Source organism: Peromyscus maniculatus, chromosome 6 (genome assembly GCF_049852395.1).
Source record: "Peromyscus maniculatus bairdii isolate BWxNUB_F1_BW_parent chromosome 6, HU_Pman_BW_mat_3.1, whole genome shotgun sequence".
Classification (NCBI taxonomy): domain Eukaryota; kingdom Metazoa; phylum Chordata; class Mammalia; order Rodentia; family Cricetidae; genus Peromyscus; species Peromyscus maniculatus.
The window spans coordinates 77464604-77480960 of record NC_134857.1 but is presented as its reverse complement, the minus strand read 5'-3'; positions in this window follow the sequence as shown (position 1 = coordinate 77480960).

The window sequence follows — 16357 nt, the reverse complement described above, 5'->3', positions numbered from 1 at the left end:
TTAGGAGAATGAAGGTTAAGGAATTTGAAGAACACTGGACAAATGAGACAACTGAAGAAAAGGGACAAATCATCTATCCCAAGAAACAGAGTGAAATGGTGTATGGGTATATATTATCTAAAAAATTTTTATGTCTTCCTAAATGTTTGTTTCTGCTTTTCTCTAAAGATTTAACACTATTGGTTTTCTAATAGTCCCAGTTCAATTAAAATTTAAAGCTGACTTTGGAGTTGGAGAATGGCTCTCTCCTTCTTTAAAATCAAGCATGTTGTTAAAAGGAAAATGCAAACTCCCTGTATCATGCCAGAATAAGAGCCATCTTCTGCTATGGTACAGGACAAAAGCAAAATTAATTAAGGGACTATTCTATTACTAATCTCAACTCTTTGATTCTATTCTGATTCTTTAAACTTTTCTTAAAGTATAAATTTTATATCAAAATTTACAAGATTAATATATATATATATATACATTTTAAACTTTGTTAAGATATGAATGGTCACATAGCGTACTAACTAATTCTAGAAAAAAGGCTAGCTGCATATATATGTTTTTGTGTTCGAGTCTCTTATCAGTTTTCTGCAGGAAATCACGGCCAGGCCTAACATCAACTGAAGTCTCCAGAAAGAAGATGGGGCCCCACAACAACAACAATTCCACGTGGACAATAATAATATCATTAAGCTGACAAACATCATCCACAGATCAGCTTTGAACTACAAGGTGCTCAGAGCAATTTTGAGATGACTAGCTGAGATGATCCAGTCTCAAAGACTACTTGAATAAGGACTTGAGATAAACCCTGAACTTTGGCATTATACACAGACTGGATAATGAAGGATATAGTTACCTCTCCTAGAATTTGACAATTAACCTAAAATTTTTCTTTCAGGATAAAGAAAACTTCGCCCATACCCAGCAGGAAGCAATTTTAAGAATACGACGCCCACATTCCCAAAGAGGTGGTGTGGGGCAGGTGGTTTTTTGGTCTTTTTAATGGGTTTTGGGTCTGGGATAATTTTCAGTATTTAGGGGGGTTGGTTACAAGTTATTGTCAAGGGTTAGGAAAAAGGCTAAGCAAAGGAGATTAGATTTAAGGTTCTTGTTTAAAAAAAAAGAAAAAGAAAGAAAGAAAAGAAAAAGACAATTACTAATTTTAAATACTTTACATTGGATTGGATTGTTTTATATTGTATACAAATTTGAAACTGATATTGTTAGAAAATGCTATATATATATTTCTAATTGTATTTATACCATTCATTTAACAATGTAATGCAAATTTCTGATCCTTGAATGTTATTATTATCAACTATTAGGATATAAAGAAATGAAAGCTAGTAGTTAGACATTATCATAGAACTTGTAGTCATATTAGACATGTTTTAAAAATTGAGCAGAGATGTTTTAAACAGGTCATCTTCAAACCCTCCAGAGATCTACAGAATATGGCGTTTAAAATGTTTTAATAACTTAGAAAATTTTTCTTTTTTGAGACATGTCGGCTCCTGGCAGTACCAATCTACTTTAGAGAAAATATGGGCATTGAAGAAACTGCATATGGAGTCAACTTTCATTTTGGCAAAAGTTAGCCACTGGACAACAAAGTATCCTTGAATCAACAGGACAAAATGGACAGACAGATCACGAAACAAGGGACTACTGATTCTTGCCAAAACAAGTGTGGTTATGGCTTTATCAAAAGGCATCTTCTGAGGCCAGGACAATATGGCCCCATCCCTGAAGTGGCCTTCGCATCCGGAAAAGGTACAGTGCCCTTTTCTTTGAAGGCAGCTTAACAGGCAGAGGGCCGATGGCTTCTGTTGTACAATGGAACAGCAGCTGAAAGCTCATGCCTCTCGAAAGTAGACTGGCATTTAATAGAGGGATGTGGAGAAGAAGGGGATGCTGAGATGAAGCCGTATATACACAGCCAAGAAGAATGGACAGCTGAATTTAAAAACTGTTAACAATTTCCAGAATTTAAAATCCTGAATCATGACAGGACACTAGTGGAATTCAGGTGTTTCTGGTACGTGGACTGCTCTCACCCAATGTGAGGTTGAACTGTTGACCTTGTGTACATCCTACATCACAAATGAGTCTGTCAGATACACTAAGCCTATAGGCTGAAGATGATGCCCCAACACTTCGGAGAAACCTCAGGTGACTGCCCAGGCAGCTGGCTGTTTCTGTCAACTCACAAATTTTTTGGAAGTTGCTTGCATGCACTTCCTGTTTTTATTTTTGTTAACTAATATTATTCCCTTCTTGGGTCTCTGAGGGAGTTGAAGATTAGTTAGTTATAGTTGAAGATTAGTTAGTTATAGTTAAAAATTAATTAGGATAGAAAGTACATTAGATACATCTTGGAATTACCAAAATAGGATAGATAATGGAATTATTTTCTCTGATTTGTCAAATACCTGTTTAGGTATTTATTACTTGTATATATTGTATATAGTTATTGTACTTTTGTATATAGTTTTTCTTTTGTTAGTTATAACCTTTTGCTTTTTTTCTTTTTATTAAAATAGAAAAGGGGAAATGTGGTGGTAATCTAATTGTACTGAAATGTGATTTTGATTGTATGTTAATAAATAAAGTTTTCCGGGGGTCAGAGCTATTAGAGCCATAGCAAGAGTGTGGCGGTAGTGGCACACGCCTTTAATCCCATAGATATCTGTGTGTTCAGGGATATAGCCAGCATTGGAGACATATGCCTTTAAGACCTAGGGGGCTGTACATTCAGACAGTGACAAGGCAGTCATGTGTTTGGGTTTACAACCAATGAGAAGGCAGAACAACATACTATAAAAAAAACGAACAGACAGGATATAGCTCTCTTTCGCGAAGCTGGGACAGCAGGAGGAAGGGTGAGATTGTAGCTCTGAGCTCTGACCTCTCGGCTTTCTCCTTTACATTGTTTCTGTGTTTCTTATTTAATAAGACGGTTAGTTACATCAATATATGTCTGTGAAGGGAAAGAGCGACCTCTTCTTCCTTCAAACCAAAGCTCTGGTCAAGACAGCTTCAAACTTAGCATCTGGGTCAGAGGCTCAGGCTCAGACACGACACCTCACTGCAAGAGAGCAATGCGGGATGGCTAGATGGTGACGTACCCTGATTCCAGCAGCCTCCCTTCTTTGAACGTCTATCCAGGGTACACTCTATAGATCTCCAGCTACCTGATGCTTTCGGTACCAGGTTCGTCTTAACCTCAATGTGTGTAATGACATCGAGCATCCCCAGGCAGAAGGGCTAAAGGGCTTTATGTCTCATTATGTTAGTTTTATCATAAAACTGTTATTGAGGAGGCAATGGAAATACCAGGATGCTTTATGAGAGCTCTGGGCTTCTCAAGCTCTCCCGTGGCTCCTAACGAGAGCATAACCACAAAATTATTACAGGGAATTTTTTTTCTTCAACCAATAAAAATGACACATTTTTTTCCCCCGAGTCTGAACTAGAAAACAACTTTTGCGCGCCCCTGCTGTCATTTACCTGCACATGGCGCAAGCACTTATTTTTGGTTCTTAATGAATGCACGGAGCTTCTAATTATTTAGGGATGTGATTAAATTAGTTTCTCAGTGACTTGGTGTCGCAGGAGAAATCTTTTAATTTGCACACTCCTCCGGCTGATGCATCTTGCAAACAGTGACTACTTAGCAGTCCCCATTGCCACTCATTTGCCGCTGCTACTCCAACCCATTGACTTTGAAAGTTTTAATAGTGCCCAGTGAAACTTTTAATTGCCGCTGATTAGTGTTTAGCCTTCCTGAGGCAGGCTATTAGGGGACACAGCCTGCTCTGCAGAGGAGGGCCCGCATAAGTCTTAGATAAAGACCTTCTGAAGAGCAGTTCCCCATCTTAGTCTCCCCCGACCCCCCCCCTTTTTTTTCCCCACAAAGCACCTTTGAAGACTCTGCTGACTTATTTTTGATTCTTATTTTCCTTCAGATGCTTGTTGGAAATTCTGAAAAGTAGATCAGAAATGCAAACAAAGTCATAATTTTGTCTTAAATTCTGGCAATGTAATTCAAAGTTCAAAGACCTTAAACTCCTTCAAAATAATAATAACAGAAAAAAATAGGGGCTGGGGAGAGATCTTAGCAGTTAAGTACATAATGCTCTTGCAGAGGACCAGGACTCGGTTCTCAGCTCCTGTGTCAGATGGCTCACCCGTCTGTAACTCCAGCTCCAGGGGATCCGAGGGCCTCTATCGGCACCTGCACTCATGTGCACATACCTAAGGCATGAATGCATGCACATACACATTTAAAATAAACCTTGAAACTCCTGCTTCTTCTTGCCCAAGTCTCATATGCCCTACTTATCTATTTCAGTATGAGATGTTACCATAAAACTCCAATGAGCTCAACAGCCAATGTCAGAACACGAAAGTCAATGCATCTCCGTGTCGAAATATTGCCATGTGATCAACATGGTATGTGGAGTCATTGTGGGTACTGAGACTGGTGGTCAGCGCTGATTTCAGGGAAACTGTAGGCGAAAGGTGAATGGAGCAGACTACAAATGGGAAAGGGGCCAGGGCTCGTGTTTGCCTTTAATAATCGTCTGTGAGCACCCAGTCTTGAGAGATCTCATCATACAAAACTTCTGATCAAAAATTCCTTCACCAGGAATGGGGAGGTAGCTCAGTCACCAGAGGATTGCCTAATATGCCATGGCCCTGAGTTCGATCCCCAGCATCCCACAAGCCAGGTGTGGTGATACACACCTACCAGCACTTGAGAGGTGGAGGCAGTACAACCAGCAGTTTAAAGCCACCCTTTGACTATTTAGAGAGTTCAAGGCCAGCCTGGGTTCCTTGAGACCCTGTCTCAAGAAAAAAAAATTCACCGTTGATCTTTTCATTAATTGCTTCAATAGTTAATTTCAATGAGTACCCAAACTTGATACCATTAGCAGATGGTTTTGTACTCAGCAAATGCATTGCCAGCGACCCCACAAACATTCACTGAAATTAACATGGACATTTGGAAAGTCACAGAGATAGTCTTCTCTGGTATTTCTGCCTTGAATATCAGTTTGCTGTGCATTGATTAGCTGCGTGCTTACAGATGTGGCTGCCTTTAGACCACGGTGCTCCAAACACTCTTCTTTCAAGGCCCCCCCTCCCCTCCAGCTCAGGAAATGCTTCTTTCCCTGCTCAGGGAATTTTTCATGGCCCAAGGCCTCCTATTGTTCTCTCTCTTTTTACCACAGTTTTATGTCTCAAGGAGGTGCATCTCTCCCTCAGCCTCAATGAGCCCCAGGGCCACTTGCCAAAGGACAAGGTACCATGTTGGCTTAGGCCAAGCCTCATTCTCAGGGTACCTCACTGTAGCCATCTGACGCCCCCATTCTTCCATGCGTTTCTGTTAAAGGAGAAGCTGCACATTAGATACCGCCATTTTGGCTAATCCCCTGTTACAGATTCATGCCTGCTGTGGATGCAGAACTGACAACGGTTGCTTCCCAGTCCCTCTTTGCCGGTCCCTGCCCAGAAACACGGCCTCGCTGAGCGTGGCCCTGTGCTATGCTAACAATGAAGGCAGCAGGGGTTTAGTCCTTCCTGCAAAGTCTCTACATCTTTTGTGTGTCTGTTTACTGATTGCAGGATTAAAAAGGAGGAGCTGCGTGACTGTCGTGAGCACGTGTAGTAATATACTTATTTAAATTAAAAGTCAGTTTTTGTCTCAGTTGGTCTGATAGATTTGATAATGAGAACTGGGTTAGCCAGACAGATTGCGTAGTGGATGTCTACTATGAATTAAAGGAGATGGGTATCAGATTGAAGTCCCGAGACTCTGGTGAAAGCATACGATAAACCAGCACCATCTTTAGAAAGAACATTTCATTGGGAAAGTATATTTCAATGAATAATGATTTGGTTTTCTGAACCCTATCAAATCTACTCAGTAAAAGAGGCTCCTCAGTGGGTTGCTGGCCACAATTAATAGTAATTTGACAAGTCTTGAAATGCTTTCCAGTAAATGAGAAAGCAAATGGCTATAATTAATAGGCAACATATCAATTTTGCAGTCAGTGTCTCGACTGCTTGCTTTCAGCACATTCAGGGACTAGCTGATGTCCTTCGGTATTGTTGGTCACATGATGCTGTGTGATTCGGGCGGTAGCTCAGGACGGAACTGAAAGAACTGAATGACAGTTACAAAAGTCTGTTTATTGTGGCTCATGTTCTCGGACTTAGCTGCTTGACGCTAAAAGTTACGAAAGCCACAAGAAGTTATGGAAACAGAGTTGAGGCAGAACTGATGTCAAACCCTGTAGTGTCTTGGCAGTAAGTAATACTGGACACAGGAGGCAGCCTTGTTTTTCCTCTTCCTCTTCTCCTTCCTCGTCCTCTTCTCCTTCTCCTCCTATTCTCTCTCCCCCTCCCCTCCCCTCCTTCTCCTCTTCTTCTTCCTCCTCCTCTCATATTCTTTTGAAACAGGTTCTCATTATATAGCCCCGACTATCCTGGAACTCATTATGTAGACCAGGCTAGCCTCGAACTCACAGAGATCTGCCTGCTTCTGCTTCCCAAGTGCTGGGATTAAAGGTGTGGGCCACCATGCCCGTCTGAACCAGACTTTTTTAAAAGTCCATTTCCAGTGAAATTTTGCTTTCTTATGATAAACAGTACTTTTCAAAATATGAAATTGTCCAATTAATTGTGTACTATATTGTTACTACTGAATCTATAAATAATTCTTGATACTTAAGAGTTTTGTGGCATAGGGCAACTTAAATTTTTTAATTTTATCAGTGCATAACATGTTGCACTAAGACAAAATTCTTATAAAAACAAATTAAATATGAAAATTAAATAATTTATATTTCTAACACTTTTAAGAGCACATATTGCTCTTTTTAAAATTTGTTTTTAGGATTATAATATAGTTACATTTCTTCCTTCCCTTTCCTCCCTCTAAACCTTCCCGTAAGCCCCTCCCCCACTCTCCTTCAAAGTCATGCCTCTTTTTTTTTAACTAGTTGTTTTAATTTAAAACTCTTAATGAATAATGTGCTAGTGTATGTTTTAATTGTTTTATTTTTGTTTTGTTTTTTAGACAGGTCTCACTGTTTTACCCGGGCTAGCCTTGAACCCATGAACCTCTTGCCTTAACCTCCTAAGCAGTTGGGATTACAGGCAGATGCCACCGTGCCTGGCTTGTATAGTTTTTAACATGGATCACAATACCTATAAAACTGCTATTCAAAAATGTATAGAAAAATCTTAAAGAAGTCTCTCTTAAGTGTGACATTTTATGCAAATATGACAGGTATGATGACCCTGGAAATTGTATTCTTTTCCGTTTTTTAAAGTAAGGTGGGAAAAAAAATTTTAGGTGGGTTTTTTGTTTGTTTGTTTGGCTTTGGTTTTTCGAGACAGGGTTTCTCTGTGTAGTTTTGGTGCCTGTCCTGGATCTTGCTCTGTAGACCAGGCTGGCCTTGAACTCACAGAGATCCACCTGGCTCTGCCTCCCGAGTGCTGAGATTAAAGGCGTGTGCCACCCGGCTGGTGTTCTTTAAAAATATGGATGATGTAATCACTTCCCAACCTTCTGGCTAAGATCAAGTGTACAACATGGATGATATGATACTAGTTTTCAAAACTCAAAGACCTCATTGGGAAACATGTTTGAAGTCCACTACCCCTTAACTTACCTGTCTCCATCATGATCATCTGTATGAGAAATAAAATCACCTTTAGTAAAACTTAAAGCGTAATTCTGATAAAATGTCACTGTGTCAGTGAGTTGGGTGAGTGGTCTCAGAATCTTGGCTCCATCTCTCATCAACGATGTGAATCAGGGCTTTCATCTCATAAGCCTTGATGAGCTACTAATGGGAGATTCCCTCATCCTCCAGTGCCTGCTTGACCACATCAACACACCTCCCCAAGACAAGCCGCCTCCGCCCTCCAGTTTAATCCCCTCCGATCTTTCTCAAGAGCTCTGTGCTTCAGTTGTCCTTTCTCCCTCTCACCTTCAACCCCTGCAAGTCGATTGTGTTGTGTTGTTGTTGTTATTTAGATTCTGTTGAGACGGGGTTTTGCTGTGTAGACAGACCAGGCAGACCTCAAACTCTCTTGCCTCTGCTATCAAAGGCTAGGACCACAGGTATGCTTCCTCACACAGCCGCCGCGGGGCTTTACCATCCAGCCGTTAGGAAACTCCAGCCATGTTAAAATCAGAAAAACAAGACCAGCAGGATGGCTCAGGAGGCAAAGCAGAGCTACCAAATGGGACAACGTGAGTTTGAGTCCTGATGTCACAGGGCGGAGGGAGAGAACCCTGAGAACTGTCTTCTGACCTCCACACAAGCACCATAGCGCCATAGTGACATAGCGCATGCGCATGCTTGCAGACACGTGTACACACACACACACACCCCATACATACATGTTTAAAAATTAAAATCATAAACACAGTCTATGGAGAAATGAGCACTCTCATAGTTTTCTACAGAGAATATAATTTGTCTTCCCACCATAGAACAAGTTAGGGATAGGAGGCAAAGGCTTTAGGAGCAGATGTGTGATGATTTGGTTGATCAATTTGGATCACAGAAGCAGATCCTTAGGAACTAATGTTAGTATATGTGCTTGTGTGTATGTCTGTTTTACACGTAACACGTGTGGTAGCAGGGAGTTTCCAGAGCCCTTGGGATGCAGTGTGTTTCTAACCCCCAGGGAATTGTATATTTCTGCAGATAAGCTATTGATTTTAGATAAAAAATGAATCAAAGTCATTGTAAAGACAAACCAAGTAACAAAAGCACAACTTGAGTCCCCCCTCCTTAGAGAGCCTTCACGTAGAGCTCAGAATTCTTTGAATTAACACTTATGTATAATACAATGTTTCTGAAAGGATAAGTGATAAAAATGTGCTGACTGAAGCTTAATATGTTATTAAAATGCAGTAGTGTGAAGAGATAAATAACCTCTAATATTTGTCTTTAAAAAGTTAATAGTAACAAGTTATTATTTAGATTATTAAACACACAACGCTTTTCTCTTCTTCAGAAAGGAGTACTATCTCTCTGACCTTTAGTATTCCTGACACATCATAACAGCAAGTAGCCGGCATTCATCGCTTCATTATTGTTCAAAATTCTCTATAATCACTAAAGCCCATTATCACGTGTCCCTGTGGACTAATCTCACAATCACATGAAAACTAAATAACATTCTCTCTCTCTCTCTCTCTCTCTCTCTCTCTCTCTCTCTCTCTCTCTCTCTGTGTGTGTGTGTGTGTGTGTGTGTGTGTGTGTGTGTGTGTGTGTGTTATGTAGGGTATCTTTGGAAGCCAAGAGAGGACGTTGGATTCCCCTGGAGCTGGAGTTATAGGCAGGCGTAAACTGTCCAGTGTGGATGCTGGGAACTGAGCCTGGGTCCTCTGGAAGAACAGCAAGTGCTCCTACCTGCTGAACCATCTCTCCAGCCCCAGCAACATGCATTCTTAGACAGAGACTGAGTGCGCTATTGTTTGAATGTCTCTCAGGCCACACGTTGCAGGCTTCAGCCTGAGGTACTCCTGGGAGGCGGTGGGGTCTTTAGGATGTGGGCCCTAGATGAAGGGAGTTATGCCATTGAGGACATGGCCTTGAGGGGATGTTAGGACCCTGGATCACACTTCTCTCTCTCTTTTCAGCCCTTGTAAAGAGAACAGCTCTCTCCACTATGCACCCCCTGCTGGGATGCACTGTCTGCCACGGGTCCAAAGGCAATGGAACCCAGTGACCGTGATGGAAACTTCTGAACACATGAGCTACAATAAAAGTTCTTTTAAGTTGATTTAGATTAGTCATATGTAACAGAAAACTAACCAACACGATCAAAAACAAATCACAATGGAAATTAGAAAATATCTTTAAAAGTACCAAGATTCATAAAAGAAAACCTAACATACTCAAACTTCTAGGGTGTAATAAATACAGTGGTAAGGAGGAAACTTAAAGGTATAAATGTACATATTAAGAAATAATTCATATGTGAAATCAATAACCTAACTACATCAGGGAATGAGGAAAAGTAAACTAAATCCAAAGTTAACAGGATTATGAAGGTATTATTCAAAGTGATATATACAATCAAAGAAGTCCCTATCAAAACCCCAGTGTTTATGCAGAAATGGAAAACCCATACTAAAACTCCTAGAGAATCCCAGAGTCCCAGGTAACCAAGGGAGTCTTCAGAAGGAATGACACCAGCAGAGGATAGAGCACAGTGGTAATGCACTTGCCAGCACACGTAAGACCCTAGGTTCAGTCCTCAGCACTAAAATATAAGGAAGCAGGAAAGCAGGCAGGCGAGCAGGCAGGCGAGCAGATAGACAGGCTAGCAGATAGACAGGCGAGCAGATAGACAGGCGAGCAGATAGACAGGCAGGCGAGCAGGCAGCAGGAAGGAAGGAAGGAAGGAAGGAAGGAAGGAAGGAAGGAAGGAAGGAAGGAAGGAAGGAAGGAAGGAAGGAAGGAAGGAAGGAAGGAAGGAAAGCAGGCAGATAGACAGGCAGGCAGGCAGATAGACAGGCAGGCAGGCAGATAGACAGGCAGGCAGGCAGATAGACAGGCAGGCAGGCAGATAGACAGGCAGGCAAAAGAAAACAAAGTCAGAGGACCCATCCCTCCTCATTTCAACTACAGAACTGTAGGAATCAAAACAAGGTGATCTCATTCCTTGCTCTTCTTCCCTCAACTCCTGACCTTCTCAGCCTTCTAACCCATCACCATTCTTCTCTGTCAGCTGCTGATATCCAGAAGACTTTCTACCGGGCAGCCCCAGTGGCCACACCAGGCTGGGACTCAGGCAGGTGATTTTCACTATCCTTCCAGTCCTCCGTTATGCTGGGTCCAGACTTAGTCATGTGTCAGTCTGCTTGTGGGAGCCACTTATCCCAGCCCAACTTCATTCACTGGAGACTCCAGTTCTTTATAGAGACCAGGGTCCCTCTAGCCCTTTCATTCCTGTCTCTCCAGACTTAGTTTTTGTTTTATTGCAGGCTACTCCATTCCCAGGGGATTCCAAGTCTTGGTGTGGACCCAATTTCCCCATCTCTTTCTCACAGACCCTCTCCCCTTTCCTCATAGCCCATCTCCATTCCTTCTTGGCACCCAGCAACCTCTACCAGAGATTCTTCATTTGCCTAGAATTCAGACAGGGAAATAGAAACAAAAGAATGGAGTGCATGTGCATACACACACACACACACACACACACACACACACACACACACACACACGCGCGCGCGCGCATGCACGCACGCACGCACGCATGCACGCATGCACGCATGCACACACACACACACACACACCATAAGACCAAGTGTCAACATCTAGAAATGCTTCAATCATCATGACTCCTGATGCCTATACCTGCTGTGGGATGTTCTGTATGGCAAATGTGCTGCTCTGATTGGTCAATAAATAAAACACTGATTGGCCAGTGGCTAGGCAGGAAGTATAGGTGGGACTAACAGAGAGGAAAAAAGAAAGAACAGGAAGGTGGAAGGAGTCACTGCCAGCCGCTGCCAGGACAAGCAGCATGTGAAGACGCCGGTAAGCCATGAGCCACGTGACAAGGTATAGATTTATGGAAATGGATTAATTTAAGCTTTAAGAACAGTTAGCAAGAAGCCTGCCACGGCCATACAGTTTATAAGCGATATAAGTCTCTGTGTTTACTTGGTTGGGTCTGAGCGGCTGTGGGACTGGCGGGTGACAAAGATTTGTCCTGACTGTGAGCAAGGCAGCAAAACTCTAGCTACATATACCCCAGTACAAAAATGAAAATATTAACAGTTAAGACACTGTACCACCACAGAACAAAGTAACTCTATTCCAGTAGGCTATGAGAAACGCAATATAGCAGAAGGACAAGACAAAGACTTCAAAAATAGCAATTGTGGATATGTTCAAGAACCTTAAAGAGAATATGAATAAATCCCTTAATAAAGACTGTGAAAGCACACAAGAAAAGGTTGAATGAAATTATGAAAACAATTTAAGACATGTAGCAGAATTTAACAAAGAAATAGAATCACTAAAGAAAACCCCAATTGTAATAAAACTGGGAATGAAAAATTTAAGATGTCACATAAAACCTTCAGAGGTAAGCCTCACCAACAAACAGGACCAGAAAAGAATTTACTCTGACACATAATAATCAAGACATTAAATGTACAGAATAGTGAAAGGATATTAAAAACTGCAAGGTAAAAAGACCAAGTAACATAGAAGGGCAGGCCCATTAGAATAACACTAAGTTCTCAACAGAGACTCTTTAAGCCAGAAGGGCCTGGATGGTTGTTCTACAAACTCTAAAGGACCACAGATGACTATACCCAGTGAAACTATCATTCACAACCAAAAAGGAAAGCCTAATCTTTTTGTAAAACCACTATTACCTGGGTAGCTAAACGACACAAAGACCCAACAAAAAAAGGAATTTATAGACCAATATCCTTTATGAACATAGATGCGAAAATTCTCAATAAACTACTTGCAAACTAAATAAAAAAAAATAAAAAAGATTATCCACCATGATGAAGTTGGCTTCATCCCAGGGATGCAGGGATGGTTCAAGCGATATTAGTTGATAAATATAATCTACTGAATATATAGACTAATACACAAAAACCCACATGATCATCTCATTAGATGCATAAAAAGCCTCTGAAAAATTCAACATCCCTCCGTGATAAAAGTCCAAGAGACACTACAAATACAAGGGACATTCCTCAACATACCAAAGGCAACTTAAAGCAAGTCCACAGCCAATTTCAACCTAAGCTGGAGAAACTCAAAGCATTGCCACTAAAATTAGGAACAAGACAAGAATGTCCATGCTCTCCATAACTACTCAATATAGTACCTGAAGTCTTAGCTAAAGCAATAGGACAACTGGAGGCAATCAAGGAAATACAAATAGGAAGTGAAGAAGTCAAAGTATCCTTATCTTCAGATGATATGATTGAAAGTATACATAAGTGACCCTAAAAATCCCACCAGGAAACTTCTACAGCTGATATACAATATTTCAGCAAAATATCAGAAAACAAAATCAACAAACAAAAATTAGTAGTTTTCTTATATAAAAATGACAAACAGGCTGAGAAAAAAAAAAGCAAGGAAACAGTAACTTTCACAATAGCCTAAAAAAAGAAAATCTTGGAATATCTCTAATCAAACACATAAAAGACTTGTATAATAAAAACTCTAAGACATTTAAGAAAGAAATTGAAGAAAACATCACATAATAAAAAGATAGCCCATGCTCATGGATGAGTAGAACGAATATTGTGAAAACGACCATCCTACCAAAGCAAGTACAGATTCAACATCATCCTCCTCAAAATACAACACAATTCTTCACAGAAATTTAAAAAAAAATTTTTTTAGCTTCATATGGAAAAAACAAAATACCTAGGCTGGCTAAAACCATCAAAACACTAAAAGAACTGCTAGAGGTATCACCATCCCTGGTTTCAGGGTGTACTGTAGAACTGTAGTAATTAAAACAATGTGGTGTCGGCCTTAAAAACAGACATGTTGATGAATGGAATTGAAGACCTGACACTAGTCGGTATACCTATGAACATCTACTTTTTGAAAGAGAATCTAGAAATACACATTGGACAAAAGACAGCGTTTTCAACAAATAGTGCTAGTCAAACTGGATGGCTGCATGGAGAAGAATGCAAATTGATCTGAATTTACCACCCTGCACAGAACTCAACTTTAAATGGATCAAGGACCTCAACATAAAGCCAGATACTCTGAATCTGATAGGTGAGATAGTAGGAAATAGCCTTGAACTCAGTAACATAGGAAATGCTTTTCTCAACAGAACACTTTTAACACAGCACTAAGAACAAGGATTAATAAATGGGCTCTCATGATGCTGAAAACTTTCTGTATGGCAAAGGACACCATCATTTGGACAAAGTGGCACACATAATAGGAAAAGATCTTTACCAATTATACATCTGATAGAGGCTTAATATCTAAAGTATCTAAAGAATTAAAAAAAAAACACCAAGGAAACAAATAACTCAATTTAAAACTGGGGTACAGAACTAAACAGTGTTCTCAAAAGACAGAACTCAAGTGACTGAGAGGCACTTAAACAAATGTTCAAACTCCTTAGCCATCAGGGAAATGCAAATCAAAATTACTTTGAGCTTCTTACACCAGTCAGAATGGCCAAGATCAATAAAACAAGTAACAGCTCATGCTGGCTGGGATGTTGGCAAGGGGAACACTTACCCATTGCTGGTGGGAGTGCACACTCGTACAGCTATTATGGAAATCAGTGTGGCAGCTTCTCAGGAAACTGGGAATAGTTCTACCTCAAGATCCAGTAGTACCAGTCTTGGGCATACACTCAAAGGACTCTATATCCTACTACTGAGACACTTGCTTGATTATGCTCACTGCTGTTCTATTCACAATAACCAAAAACTGGAAACAGCCTAGCTGTCCATAAACTGATGAATGGATAATGAAAATGTGGTACATTTACACAATGGGTTATTGTTCAGCTTTTAAAAAATAAAAATTATGAGATTCATAGGTAAGGGGATGGCATGGAGGGGGGTCGGGGGGAGAAACACCCTGAGTGAAGTAACCTGGACCCTCCAAAATAAATATTTTAAGCTTTCTTTTATATGTGGACATTAGCTTTTACGTCCTCAGTATGTGTGCTATTATCTGTATACTGACAGTAGTTAGGCATCGTGTAAAGGAATGTGTGGGAGGAAAGGTTCTCCTAAGGAGGGGAAATAGAATATCTCGTTATGGAGAGAGCAGCGAGACTGAGTGGGTGGTTTAAATGGGGAGGAGGTTGGAAGAGAGCGATGGGGTATGTGGGCTGGGGACAACTAACATTAAAGTGATTTGGGGACCCATATGGAAACCTGCTACTGAAAAAAAAAAAACTGTCTATATGTATGTGGTGGTTTGAACAAGAATGGCCTCCATAGGCTCATATATTTCAGTGCTTAGACATCAGTGCGTGGAACTGTTTTGGGATTAGGAGAGATGAGCTTGCTGGAGAAATTGTAGTCTTGTAGGAGGGAGGTGTGTAACTGGGGGTTGGCTTTGAGGTTTCAAAAGCCCTTCCCAGGTCCTATCTATCTATCTATCTATCTATCTATCTATCTATCTATCTATCTATCTATCTATCTATCTATCTTTCCATCCATCCATCCATCCATCCATCCATCCATCCACCCACCCACCCACCCACCCACCCACCCACCCACCCACCCACCCACCCACCCATCTATCTATCTATCTATCTATCTATCTATCTATCTATCTATCTATCTATCTATCTATCTATCTCTGCCTTGAGGATCGGGATATAAAGCTGTAGCTCTATGCCTGCCTGCTTCCTGCCATGATGATCATGGACTAACCCTCTAAAACTGTAAGCAAGCCCCTAATTCAATGCTTTCTTTTATAAAAGTTGCCTTGGTCATGGTGTTTTCTCACAGCAATAGAACAGTGACTAAGACAATATATGTATGTGAAAGGAATATAAACAGTTATCAAATAATGGGGGAGACAATGCCCCAACTGAACATCTTACACCACCAAGGGAAACCTCCAATGCCAGGAATGGGTTACATTTAGTTGAGTCATTAGCCAAAGGGGACCCATGGAAACCCTCAAACATCTCAGGTTATTGCCAACGTTATTGGTTGTTCTCCAAAAACTGATGGTAAGATGCTATTGCTGAGGATAACACTTGTGTCAAGAACTTGCGATGTGATGGGTCTTGGGCCTAAGGGGAAAACCAAATGTTACAGTTTTCCCAAAGGAGCATAGCAATAAAATGACCCCTAACAACATTCTGCTACACCGGTAGGTCAGTGCCCGACCTAGCCATCATCAGAGAAGCTTCCTTTTAGACAGAAACTAACACAGAGATCCACAACTGGATAATTTACAGAGATTGAGAGATTCTGGAACATTCATTTCTAAATGGGATGTTTTCATCGAACCCCTTCCACTCAGGGTTCAGGGAGCTATGTGGAAGAGGAGGCCAAGAGATCACAGGAGCTAGAGTGGCTGGAAGCCATGGAGGAAACAAGGCCTTCTGGACACAGCAGGACTGAGGCATGCACGAACTCACAGACACTGTGGCAGCAGGCACACATCTGCCCAGGGGCAAGCCAGACAGGATCTCAGCTCTGAGAGCAGGGCGTGGACACGAGCTCCAACCCCTAACCAAGACACTATCTGCAACTGACGCCCACTGACAAAGGAAGAATCAGTTTTTTTCCAATGGAGTATCACTGAGCACATCAACCATATTCCAGGGCAGACCCCGTGTC